Source organism: Rhinichthys klamathensis, unplaced genomic scaffold, assembly GCF_029890125.1.
Source record: "Rhinichthys klamathensis goyatoka isolate OS25496 unplaced genomic scaffold, OSU_Roscu_1.1 h1tg000196l_1, whole genome shotgun sequence".
NCBI classification, from domain to species: domain Eukaryota; kingdom Metazoa; phylum Chordata; class Actinopteri; order Cypriniformes; family Leuciscidae; genus Rhinichthys; species Rhinichthys klamathensis.
The window spans coordinates 5,649,849-5,663,992 of record NW_026606722.1 but is presented as its reverse complement, the minus strand read 5'-3'; the positions used below and the strand labels follow the sequence as shown (position 1 = coordinate 5,663,992).

Genomic DNA, 14,144 nt, shown 5'->3' with positions numbered 1-14,144 from the left:
TCCCAGAGTCACCCCCCTCCGTCCCCCACTCAACTCAGCCCAGCTTACTGACCTCTACATCCCTCCTGCTAATGAGACCTAACCACAATATCACAATCTCTCCGCGACCCAACCATACGCGCCAACCCGTTGACTAAGGCTGTCGAGCCCCACTGGTGCGTTAATATGCAGTTTCAGTGGACAACAGTTCCGTATGGCATACCACCTACCGCAAAACACAATATCTACCCAACCACCCGTCATTCACGCAATATCCACAGGAACGTTTCCAAACAAACCAACAGACTCTTCAAGTTTTCAAGAACTCTACGAAACCGTAGCGTGGCGGCCTGTACACAGCCAGCTAGAATCTTTCCGTCTCAACCACAGCCAGTTGCTGCTCCTTTCTGCTGCTTCAGATAAGTTCTTTACTGTGCGACGCAACTCTTGGCCACTGAATCCGACGTCTCTGAGGAACCGGGTTGTAGAGTGTGCCACAAAACCTCGACAACCCACTTCCACTGGATAAACCTGGACTCTCCATCCTCGCTGTTCTGCTTCAGTGGCCAGATGAGCATACCGCAGTTTCTTCCTCTCATATGCCTCATCTACCGCATCCTCCCATGGCACTGTTAACTCTATCAGTTGAACAATGTGTGCTGATCCAGACCACAAAACAATATCTGGTCGTAGGTTAGTGGTGGCAATCTCAGGTGGAAAAAAATAAGCCGTTGGTCAAGATCAGCCAGCATCTTCCAGTCCCTAGCAGCTTCCAGTTGTCCTGGGCGAGAATTGGTGTTAACACCTTTTCTTGGTGGTTGCTCGCCTGGGCGGAGGAATATTGTCTTCTGCGTGTAATGTTTTGCTAGAACAGGTGGCAACTTATTGGTCATGTTACGCTTGCCTTCTAATGCTAAAGCCAAACATCGCAGTACTTGGTCATGGCGCCAAGTAAACCGACCTTGGCTAAGAGCCACCTTACATCCTGTCAAAATGTGCCTTAATGTGGCAGGTGATGAACACAAAGGACAAGAGGGATCCTCTCCTACCCAGAGGTTTAGGTTCTGCGGTGATGGGAGAACATCATATGTTGACCTAATAAGGAAACTGATCCTACTCTCTTCCATTGACCAAAGGTCTTGCCAGCCCATCTTACGTTGTTCCACACTCTCCCATCTCATCCACTCTCCCTGCTTGGCCTGTGAAATGGCCTTTATACACCTCATCCTCTCCTCCTGCTGTCGCACCTCGTTGACTACCAGCTTCCTCCTTTGAGCTGGGCCTGCCTTGTGCCATTTAGGAGGAGCTAAACTGAGCCCAAAACCCCCTCTTCCATGCTGTACCTGTCCCACGATATCCCTAATTTGAAGGGCAGCCTTTGCCTCTACTACAGATTTCTTTGCTGACCACTTTCTACCAGTTTTTAACACAGGGGCTGCCTCCCTTACACATTTGTCGCGTGACTCTACTAAGGTCATTTCCAGTCTGACCTTGGCACACTTGAACTCCTCGGTTAAAGCAGAGACTGGCAGCTGCAATATTCCTTTACTATAAAGTCCTACTCTGCTGAGGCAGCGTGGAACTCCCAACCATTTCCTGATGTATGAACTTACCAACGCTTCCAGCTTATCCACTGTTGTCAAAGAAACCTCGTTCACGGTCAGTGGCCACAGCAACCTCGGCAGTAGACCAAACTGAAAGCACCAGAGTTTTAGTTTACCAGGTAGAGCACAGCTGTTTATGCTCTTCAACCCTTCCACTGCTTGTCGTCTAACTTCTCCCACCCGAACTGTGTCCTTTAGATCCCCATCGTACCATCTCCCAAGACTCTTCACTGGCTTCTCAGAAACTGTTGGTATTGCCTCACCATTAATGAAGAATGTTTTATTTACTACCTTTCCTTTAACTATCGAGATGCTCCTTGATTTAGAGGGCTTAAATTTCATTCGTGCCCGTTCAATATTATCTGTTAACTTCCCCAATAACCGATTAGTGCAAGCTACTGTTGTAGTCATGGTTGTCATGTCACCCATGTATGCTCTGATTGGTGGTAGTCGCATCCCAGAAGCCAAGCGCTCTCCTCCTACTACCCATCTTGATGCCCTCATCAGGGTATCTGCACATTTTTTAACAGCAAATTTAATGACTTTTAAGACCTTTTTAAGTCCTTTAAAAGGCAAATTTAAGACTTTACCACGACAAAAAAAAACAGGAAAATGTTCAGCACGACACGACAGTGTTAATTTTGGCAGCCGTTTTTGTTTTAGTCTTAAAGTAACACTATGTAGTTGTTCAACCTTCATAATATATTTCCAAGACCCTTGTGATGGTACATCGACTTAAAATAAGTTAAATGACACGTCTGCCATAGCCTGACGTGGTCTGTATCGCTTTTACTGGCACTATGTAACTTCGGGTTTCGGGTAGGAACCCGTGCACAAAAAGAACTACAAAATTCGACTGCTTTACGGCATACGTCACTTCCCCCACCACTTCCTCAAATTGTCTGTGGCCATTGCAGACATCCCAAGTCTCCCGGGAGTCTCCTGCGTCTCCCTGATGCCCGCAAATTAGTTCAGATCTGCCGGAATCTAGAGCGCGCATGCATGCGAGACAGAACATACTGCGCGCATAACATACATAGCCCGAGCAGGGCTGAGAGAGAGAGAGCAAGAGAGACCTTGCGAGTGTGCCTCACGAAAGCTAGTCAACCCGCCACCAGCCGCCCCCCCCCCCCCCGTCAACAATCCAGTCACCAAGATATACCTCCCTGAAATGACTTCTTGCAGGTTGGGATGTCTGCCATTGTTGATTCCAAAGCCGGTGCTGGATAAACAGCGAGCGTGCGCGTGCGACAGTCGGCTGCGGAAGGCTAAATTATTTACGACAGCAGTAATGGACAATTCTGCTTCCAAACTGTAGGGCGACCGCTGAGGAAAAATCACATGGTGTTGCTTTAAGATGAAAATGCTTATTGGTCTTAGTCACATTTTTGTAATTTTCTCTTTCATAGTTTTAGTCTAGTTTTAGTTGACAAAGTCATTGCATTTTTTTGTCAACTTTTAGTCAAACTTCAGTTACCGACATTAATTTTGGCAGCTATTTTATATGTCGTCTTTAGACAAAAAATGACATTATAATTTTTTGCTTTAGGCCAATTCAGTTAAGCTTATGAGACATTTGAATCAAGGTAACAGGCTGTATTGACAATTAACTCTTTAGCAGTAGCACTTGTGCAATTCTACATATCCCTGTTCCTTAGTTCAGTGGTACTCCAATTTTTTAGAGTGCCGTAACCCCTCTTGCACTTAGACTGCAGTCACACCTTTTCCATTAAGGGACAATATCTGCCCCTTTTAATCGATTTTTTCCAGTTAATTTTTTACCTTTATAAATACTTTTATAAAAGAAATAATGCTTTAAATAAAACAATGTTCAATAAATATGCAATGATGGTAAAAACGAGGTGATACTTTTTAACATTAAATTAAAATCGCCAGTAGGTGGCGGTAAGTCACTGTCTTTATGAGTGAGTCATCCGTCATCGAGTCATTCATTCATTCAGTATCAAACACAACAGTCTATGGTAACAAAGCAAGTGGCTGTATTTATGAACGGGTCATTGAATCTCACGATTCGTTCAAAGCCACAGATTCGTTCTCGAATCACCACTGTCTGCAGCCGTGGCTTTTGTTGCAAAATAACAATAATATGCAATAATATGATCAACATTAAAAACACTGCTGGATATCAGCCTGTATTGATCGCAGATTTAGTCACACAAACAGCGCAAGCGGCTCGTGACAGAATAAAGACCAACTGAATGACACTTTAATTAATGTAAGTAGAAAATCTCAAATGAAGATCACTGAACTCCAGCTTACTTGTCAGTGTTTTCAGATCATCCGCGCTTCTTCAGCAGTGTAGAGAGCGCGCGCGAGCATGGTTGCCAGATACTATTGACAAGACCGGGTAGAAAGCGTGTTATTTTAACAGAAAAGCTCTGACTGGGGATTTAATTATTTAAATCTGGCAACCCGACCGTAAGCATGAACGGTCGTAAACACCGTCTGTAATGTGTTGTTGTCTCCTACAAGAAATTTAAGGTCCGTACGTGAAATTTAAGACCTCCTTATTGGAAATTGCAGATTTTAAGACATTTTCAGACCTTAAAAAGCGAAAATGTTATTTAAGACCTTTTAAGACTTTTTAAGGACCCGCGGGGACCCTGTGCCCTCATGATTACTTCCATCGCCATGGTAAAAGCCAGTGGAGAAATGGTGCATCCTGCCATTATTCCAACCTCTAGGCATTGCCATGCAGTGCTGAATTTTGGAGATGAGAAACTGAATTGCAAATCTCCAAAATAGGCTTTCACTAAATTTGTTATTGACATTGGTACTCTGAAAAAATCAAATGCTGCCCAAAGAAGCTCATGTGGCACTGAACCATATGCATTAGCCAAATCCAGGAATGTCACATGGAGCTCCTTCCTCTCCTTTTTAGCTGACTGAATTCGTTGCCAGATAACATTGATGTGTTCTAAGCATCCTGAGAACCCTGGAATACCCGCTTTTTGAACTGAGGTGTCAATGAAGCCATTCTTTAACAGGTAGGTGGACAATCTCTGGGCAATAATGCTGAAGAAAATCTTACCCTCAACGTTTAATAGTGAAATAGGACGAAACTGACTGATGCTTGTAGCATCTTTTTCTTTAGGTATAAAGACTCCACCTGCTCTGCGCCATGCTCTAGGTACAACCTGTTTTTCCCATGCCACTTTTATCAATTTCCACAGAATTCGCAGAACTCCTGAAGCACTCTTGTACACTCTGTACGGAACTCCATTAGGCCCTGGAGATGATGAAGCCCTTGCCTTTCTCACAGCCTGCTCTACCTCTTTCCACTTAGGTGCACAGACCTCCATTTGGAATTCTGGTGGGTTGATAGGTGGTATGTCTGATGGAATTGACATAGGCTCATGCCTTTTTGCATCTGAATGCGTGTCCTCCAAATATCTCTCTAGCTCAATCCTAGATGTTTTTAAAGTGCCATTCTTCTCACTGGTGAATAACTTCTTTACGAATTTGAATGGGTCTTTATAGAAATTAGCCCTCGCACGTTCCTTCTTTTTGTAGCGTTTCCGTAGGCGCTCAGCTCTGCGTAATGTTGCCAGCTTATCTTTTATGGCCCTTTGTAAGAGATTGAGTCCCTCCTTCTGACTTTGTTCTGCTCTTTTCCATTGCTTCCTCAGCTGTCTCCTTTCTCTAACTAACCCTTCAATTTTCTGCTGCCGTCTAGACATTCTAGGAGTAGTTTGTACTTTTTCCTTCCTTTTTTCCACACCAAACCTCTCACTTCCATATGCGTAAATGATGTCCCCAAATTTATCCAGCTTCTTTTCAACTGTACCAGTTAATCTTTCCAATGCAAAGCATAGATCTGTGTTTACCGTGTCCCATGCAGTTTTCTCACAAGCTCTTGGCCATCTAACTCCAGGCCTATACCCGTTGAGGTTCTTTTCTCTCTTATGCTGGTTAGCCTGACCGGGTTCACAAGTATGAAAAATTAAACAACAAAAATTACAACTAATAAAAACTAACAAAAAGCAAGAAATTGTTAAAAAATAATAAAACCAATTTTTAAAAAGTATTATTTTTTTCCCCCATCAGTCTGTTATAATTCATAAATCAAAAAGTAAACATTTAGAAATTGACAAGAATGCAGTCTAATTAAAAAAATAAAACCATTCATTGTCTTATTTTTTAATAAAGATAATATGGAACTGGTAATATTATTAAATAAAGCGAATACATTTATTCATCCAAGTGCAGTGTGTTGTATTCGTGTTTTCTCGATGTTTTAAATATCATCAGCCGGCAGGTCAGATGCATAATGCATTGCGTCGTGACTCGTGTAATTTTTTTAAAACTCTATTTTCAATAGTGTAAAAAGACAGGAATTTAGACCACGTAATCATTCGGTCGATTGCGGCGCGCACCGATAATAAAAAATGACTGTACACGGCAGACTGTAGACGGAAGTTTTCTAATTCCCAGCGAAATAACAATATATAACCGGTCTTTAAGAATGTCTTGATCGACTGGGATACAACCACTCTCCTTGCCTCCCTCTCCGTCTTTTCCTGGCATTTCTGGTTCCCTGATTTATGTTTTCTTCAGTCTTCTTCATATTTTTCAGTCAGTCAGTCAGTCTCCTGCTCTTCCACCAAGTTCATCATTAACTTCAGGCTGCCGCCTCAACTCTGATTGGTTCTGTTCACGAGCTGGGGTGGGACTTACAATTTTATTGGGTCCATCTGATATTTGTCACTGACTCTGACTGAATAATTAATAAATACTTTAGGTCGGACTAAACCATTTTTAGAAGCAGATATTTGGAAAAATATTTACCCAAATTGCACGTTTTTGCGGTTTTCATTTAAATCTCAGGCATGTATATAAATATTAGAATTATTCATACAACAGGGGCCTAAATAGTATAACTGTTGGATTTTGTGGGGCCCCCTGGGCAGCGGGGGCCCCTATAATTGTCACCACCTTTCACCCCACTAGCGACGGCCCTGCTTTCACTGATTGTTTACAGCTTAACGGAAGTTACACCCATAATTCGCGCAAAGCGTCATGGGGCGTAGGAATAAGGTGGATAGATGAATGTTAAAATTAAAATGAACTGATATTAATAGGGTAAATTATATAGGTATTTGCCTATTTATTGTTTTTATTAAAATATATTATTTAGGCTTTAACTCAATTGAATGTGTTTTACTATAAGCCAGGTGTTTTAATCATTTGTGGCATTGTTGTTAATTCGTTAAACTGTAAGGAAGGGATGATAATTTGGTGGATGATTTAAAAATATTCGTTAATCATCTGTTCATTCGAATGTAATCATAACGGTCGCCGGAGGCGCTCGACGACCATGTCATCTGTGAGCGTGAGTTTCTCACAATTTCAATCGATGAAACTACAAAGCTGGCACGGATGTATATATAATTACAAAATAAAGTCATTATAATTGTTATTGTTGTTAATATTATTTTATAAAGTAAGTAACGTAAGATAAAAGGAGTTTTATCACTACGTGTGACGAAGCCGTTTCTGCGACAGCTCCAGCTCTCCGACGCACAGTATAACCGTCAGCGTCCGAATTCACTCACTTCATTTCGTTCCCTCCTTGCAGATATAGTGCACTTAAATGCCATACACTATATAGGGATTAGTGAATGAGTGAACGGTTTCAGACACAGCCACTCACTCGCACGTATATGAGAATCGGAATATCACATAGTTGATGACATGGTAATCAAGTTTGTGAATATTTTGAATAAAAAAGGATTATAAAAATGTATAAATAATAAAAACGATACATCTGCGGTGTATTGTGACAAGCGTGACGCGTCGCCAAGGAAACATTAAGAGGAAACGTTCTAAAATAACGGTCGCCAGTTAGAATATTTTAAAATTACGCGTGAACGGTCAGAGAGTAATTCTACAATAGGCCCGCCTAACAGTGCTCTGCCATCTAGTGGCGTTCGCTTGTATTGCATCGAATTATTAATTCTGAACCAAAACCAGGCAGATGAAAGAGTAGTATAAGCGTTCGGTTGTAGTCCCCCCCCCTCTACTCTAGAGACCATGGGGAAAAGTTGAATGACACATCATATGGTATCATATATACGGTCATATATCCGTAGATGTCTCTTCGTCTGCCATTTTTCGCTTTCTCGTGTCCACTAGTAAAAAAATAAATAAAAAATTACATCCTGAAGTACTCACTGATACAACACATATCACCCTATGCTGAAATAAAAAAGGTAACTTTGTATAGCCTATATTGTTGAGTTTATATATAAAGTATAAACTATAACATATAAAACTTGGATATTGTTGAGTCCTGAAATCACAAATCCAGATTATAACTGCAGCAATTTCACAGCCTTTTTAAAGATCAGGGTAGTAACTGGACCCAGCACAGACCCCATGAGGATCACAGTCAGTGGCGACACCCGTATCGCAAACACTGGAAAACATCTTGTATGAGCCTTTATCAGCAAAGAACTCTCAGACAGAAAGTGTATTTTATCCATATTTAAAACACCCCTGCATTTGAACACTAACGTTACTAGTCTAGATCACCCAGATCTCTGCAAATGTCTAGTCTTCGGTCGAGTGATCAGATCAACTAACTCATCATCATACACATCCAGGTGAGTAAGTGTAACATTGCATCCACCGTGACCGCCTGCAGCATATCCTGTACACGCAGGCACTAATGATACACACTCCGCCATTCATACGGACTCCAGCTACACGCTAACACACGGCTGTCACACCTAAACTACTACACAAACAGGTTCAGTGTAGACTTATCCATGAAAACAGACGGGCTTTTACATTTAAGATGCTCAGTAAGGTGCTGCTCCACTGCTGTCATGTGTTTAAACACACCTAATACTGACTGTTATCATATTTACGCAAATACAAGGAATCAGTTGACATAAAAACAGTTTGTTTAATATCCAAAAGTTAATAGAAATGTGTATTTTCCCAGTCAAATTAAGCTGTGGCGAAATTGTATGCATTTTAAAAGCTATAGTGCTAATGGCGGTTAGCCAGCTAGCCCCAAAATTCCCTCGTTTTCTTCATATTATAGCGATAAAATCACCACAGATATAATTCAACGACAGCTCCGAGTTCACCGATGGTGTAACGTTACCTCTTCATATGAGTGTCAGTAGTTGCTGTTAGTGAGTTAGAGTCCTAGTTTTTAGTCAGAGTATACCCGCACGGCTAACAAGCTAACAGTGAAACCGTGACATTTAAATTTATCGACTCACCCTTGCGCTACTGACGAACCATTCAAAAGAGAAACCCCCCGACTCTCAGTCCGTCGCGGTTAAGACGCGTTTATCATCGATATCCAGCCGTCTGTCCGTCAGGCTCCATTCACTGCTGCTATTCGTGTGTGTGATTCTCTGTGTGCGGCTCTTCCTGGCTGAATGTGAACACACAAACACACACAAACCCTCCGCGTCTTAAAGCGAACACGGCATAGTAGTGTTCGTGGGCATTTAGTTATACCAGAATTAAACAATAAAGCGAATAACTATCGTCATTGCAATTACGGTAGATCTATCTTTCTATACACAGACATTTTTTTCCAGGTTTTCCATAGACATGATTTTTATAGGTCTACTGTATACAAACTGTATATTCTATCCCCTTACACTAACCCTACCCATCACAGAAAACTTTCTACATTTTTACATTTTCAAAAAACATCACTTAGTATGATTTATAAGCTGTTTTCCTCATGGGGACCAAAATTGTCTATCTTTGTGGGGACATTTTGTCCCCATGACATAGGGTTTACTGGGACACACACACTATATTGAGCTATCTAAATGGGGACATTCCATATACATAATGGTTTTTATACTGTACAAACTGTATTCTGTCCCCTTACACTAACACTACCCCTAAACCTGAATACCTAAATACCTAAAATACCCATCACACAAAACTTTATGCATTAAAAAAAAAAAAAAAAACTTTAATTACTTTATGTTTATATCAGATTTACAAATAAGGATACCTAAAGGGAGGTTTTTGGTCAATTCTGGGTACAAATTAGTCTCCAAAATATAGTTAATAGGCACACACAGCGATTTTCCTCTTGGCTGTATCTTGGTGAACAGCAGGGGGAAGTATCACACAGTATTAATGTACTGTCTGTGACTAAAGGTCCGTAAGATTTTACAAACATCTATAACATTCCTTATATTGCATGTTGCACCTAATCATAAACATGGGCAAAACTCTCAAAGGGTTAGTTCACCCAAAATGAACATTATACTCACCCTCACAAAGTTCAGTTTTGGTGGCCAGTGACTTCCATTATATGGATCAAAACAGCAACAAACAAACATAAATATTAATAAAAAAAATAAAATGTATTGAATGACATGAGGATGTGATGAGTGACAAATGATGAGTGGGTGAACTACCCCTTTAACCCCTCTTCATCCAAAAACAAAAATTCTGTCATCAGTTACTCGTCCTCATGCGCATTCAAACCTTCATTCATTTCTTTCTTCCTGACTGATTGTCTGAAATAGAGCACAAATGAATGGATCTATCAATCTCTAACACAACACTACAGTATAGGCCCTATACACTTCTTTTTTAATATGCCCAAATGAAATTGATGAGCTATACAGCTAAGATTTTTTAAAGTGAACGACTTTAATTTGTCGATTCCTCACATGAAACCCTCATATAGTCTTCGTAAGACTCTGTTTTGTCCTCTGTAGAGCTTGACAGCTGTAGTCACCTCTGTCCGCGTATTAAATGAGCAGCCTGGGGGATTGTAGCAAACTCCTTTTGTGTTGTACAAAAGTTGTGTAGTGTTCACTGAAAAACAAAACCTCAGTGAAGCCCTTTCTGTGTGAAAATGTAGCTTTTCACACAAAAACATTCTGTCCTCCTCCTCCTCCCCATGCACATTCCTAGAGCAGAACAGAATGGTTTGCACGTCTTTAAAGAAACTCACTGTAAGTGCAGCTAAAAATACCCCACTGAAACATAAAGGATCACGCATTTAAAAGTGGAGCATCACATACAGATGCACAGATCTTGAAAGAATACTAGTTTTACTTCAACAGTATGACTACTGAGCTTCAACACTAGCTAGGTGTATGTAGACACACAAACGATGATCAGAAAGAAATGCTAGCATGTTGTTTACTAGTGTCTGTGGCAATCAAAGTTATGCAATCAGATTACTTTTTTCAAGTTACTAGTAAAGTAACGCATTACTTTACAATGTACAACAAAATATCTGAGTTACTTTTTCAAATAAGCAGCAGAAGTTACTTTGTTTTCCCATTCATTGACTGACAGCTCTCCGGTCCTCATGTTGAGAGAAATCAGGAGTAGGCCTACGTGCAGAAGCGTTGTGTGAACATGATGGTTATTGTAGCTCTAGACTAAGGACCAGATTTACTAACAGCTTGCACCAGCACAAACCCTCTTTTGGCGTTTTACTGTCAGGATTTACTAAAGACACGCAGTGAAAAATTAGCGCTGAAAAGCTCTGAACAGTTATTTTTGCGGCTGAGCTTATTGTATGCATTTGTAGGAGTCTCCCTTTCAGACGCAAAATTTATGGGAGGAGAGTAAATGAATCATGCAAGGTGATTTACTAAGGTTTACGCTAGTCACTTACTCGTATTTACACCATTAAAGAGAAAAAAAAACACGTCTTGCAGACACTAATTTGTGCTGCTCTTGGTAGATTGTGTTGGTCATTATGGAAATTATCCATCTGTGTTCTTTAATTTGCGCGTTGTCAGTAGATCACGCGCTGAACTTTCCACTCCCATTAGCGCTTTTTAAAAATTACGCTCTCACGCTAATTTGCCCTGTTTAGTAAATCTGGCCCTTAATGTGAGCATGCAAAAACATGTTCAGTATTCCTCAAAATGGATAAAAACAGTGAACTGCAAATGCAGAATATTACGCAAACCTGCAATAATACAATTATACTTTATGTATTTAATCTCACTTTATTAGCCAAGGTCTTTGTTTCTGACCTTCGATGATCCAATTCAAGCATACTTATAAGAGTAAAAACTTTTGTTGTTTTTATTACTAAAGTAAGAACATCCTATTCTTCTGCGATATTCTTCCCTACTGTACAGCCGTTTGCATTTCCTTTTGCATTTGCACTTTTGGTGGTAAAGGGCTGGTAGTTGGTGATTAAATTTTTTAACGTGCGAAAATTTCGGACGCGAATAGAGAGCCTAAGTCCCTCCCCTCCGCTTCCGGCTCATGGGACCTTATTTCGTAAAAAATATGTATGGTAGTCAATAGCGAGAGACAACTTATCTTTTTATTCCGTCTGAACTGTGCCCTGAATTACACATATGATGTTTGTCAATTTAAAAGATAATTATGAAAGTCAAGAAAGTCGCAGTTTGTCATAAAACAGAAGAGTAACATTTAGTTTTATGTGGAAATCGTTCAATGAACTACATCTCCCGGGAAGCGAAACAACGAGCAAGATCCGTTGCTCGTATGTGTGCAGTCTGGTACAAAACTCAGGCATGACGGCGTAACGTTACGATTATAACGGTCAAACAGTCTCAGTAAATCTTCAGTAAAGTTAGCTTCATTCATGAGAGAAAATGTGCCTCTTTGGGTTTGTAGTCTTTGTAATTACGTGTTTTCACAGTCTTATACCTCAACAGTTTTACATCAAACTGCGACTTTCTTGACTTTAAAATGTATCTTTTAAATTGACAAACATCATTATGTGTAATTCAGGGCACAATTCAAACGAGATCAAAATATTTGTTGTCTCTCGCCATTGACTACCATGCAATATTTTTCCGAAATAAGGTCCCGTGGTGGTCGACCGGAAGGGGAGGGACTTAGGCTCTCTATTTCGGACTGACGCCACCTTCACACTGGCAGTTGAAATCAACTCCGATACGGCTCCGAAACGACCGGAAGTCATTCATTTCCTATGGAGATTCGCAGACCGCATGCGAATGGGTCCGAAACGGGTCCGACCGAGTGCGGTGCGAAGAAAATAGTGTCCGTTGGTCATCCAGATGCGTTCAAAAAATTGAACTCTTGCGAAAAGCTACGGACGGTTCCTATCCGACAATTCCAGCGGAAGTTAGCGTTGCTATGATACTGATAAACAAATCTGAATTCTTAACTTTTAATAAAATAAATAATGATTTTATAACGATAAGTTGTCATGTCATTTTTTTTATTTTCATGATTTGCTAACGTTATTAGGGCAGTTAATACAATTAAATTGTAGGCAGACATCGAACTAAATGTGATATAGTGGTATAAATTATACCACTATATCACATTTTTTAGCCGACCTGACATGTCAACGTCCTGAGCAACTTTCCTCACGCAGCAGCCTTCCTATTAATATCTCTATAACCCTCATCAGAGAGATCATACAGAACTGACAGAATCAACCTTTCTAATCTCTCCGCCATTTTTGTTCTACCCGCTTCCGACGCTTTTCACTGTGTAGTACGACGTCCGTTGGGGGCGTATTGCGTATTACCAAAGTCCTGGTATTACGGAGCTGATTTCAACTGCAAGTGTGAAGGTGGCGTGAGTGTGCAAGGGTCTTGAGTCTGAAATTCGCGTCCGAAATTTTCGCACGTTAAAAAATAAATACGACCTCACGTTGTGTCAATCACGCTTGCACACTGCCTCCGAAACTTTCGTCCGTCATAACAAAAATCCAATCAGGTTTGATTTTCTGCGTTTTTCCGCATCCGTAGCAAGCAGTTTGAATGGTGTTTTGACAATTCAGAGCCACCGAATCACAAATACGAAAAAACGGCCTTAATGCCATACAACTTTATAACCCACCTGCCACATGAAAATGCCACTAGATAGATAAAACACTAGACTGTGCTGAGAAGTTTAACGCCATTAAACATTTTAAAATGAAACCAGTTGTCACAGTTACAATAACCCTGGTCTGATCAAATAATGACTCATCAAAGAGATGTTAAAAATCATGATTGATAAATGTGATTTAGGGTTTGTACGCCAGAATGGAAATATAAAGGCATGCATTGTGGGATGCCCTTTTATATACTTTATCTTTAGGCAAAAAAAATAATAAAGGTCATCTGGTATTATGTGAATACTGTAAATCTGCAGAAACAGTCAGAGTAGAACGTTAATTCTGAACAAAGCCACACACTCCAAAAAACACACCGGACCACTGGATTAAAAAACAAACAACCAAAAGTGTTTATTATTTTTGTCCTGTCTGGAACCCAGGAGCACATCTCTCAGGTCAAAGGTCATAGCGCTGCGCTGGGTCATGGGTCCCAGCGGGTGTGGGATCAGACAGGGAGGATCCGGGCTGGGTGGGAGCAGGTGACAGAGTGAGACACACACACACACACGCACACAATCAAATTCATTTCTGAAACAACTCACTACAAACCAGTATCAGTCCTTTTAACACACCACAACATAAAACAAGTGATGGGCTGAAGTTCAAACAGCCAAAGAAAGCGGCAGAGAAGATGAGAAGTCTGTGTGTGTATGATACGCATTGTTCATATAAAGACAGCTAAACTGAATAGT

The 14,144-nt window shown here is 40.7% G+C and overlaps 1 protein-coding gene across 1 annotated transcript in view; it reads right to left on the bottom strand.

The window, feature by feature from the left end:
- Nucleotides 1-9,014, bottom strand: part of fam20b (FAM20B glycosaminoglycan xylosylkinase) — a 38,554-nt gene extending 29,540 nt beyond the window's left edge. The window contains exon 1 of the mRNA XM_056262755.1: nucleotides 8,840-9,014. The gene's annotated coding sequence lies outside the window, so the exon portion shown is untranslated. The remainder of the gene's footprint in view (nucleotides 1-8,839) is intronic.
- Nucleotides 9,015-14,144: the final 5,130 nt, after the last annotated feature.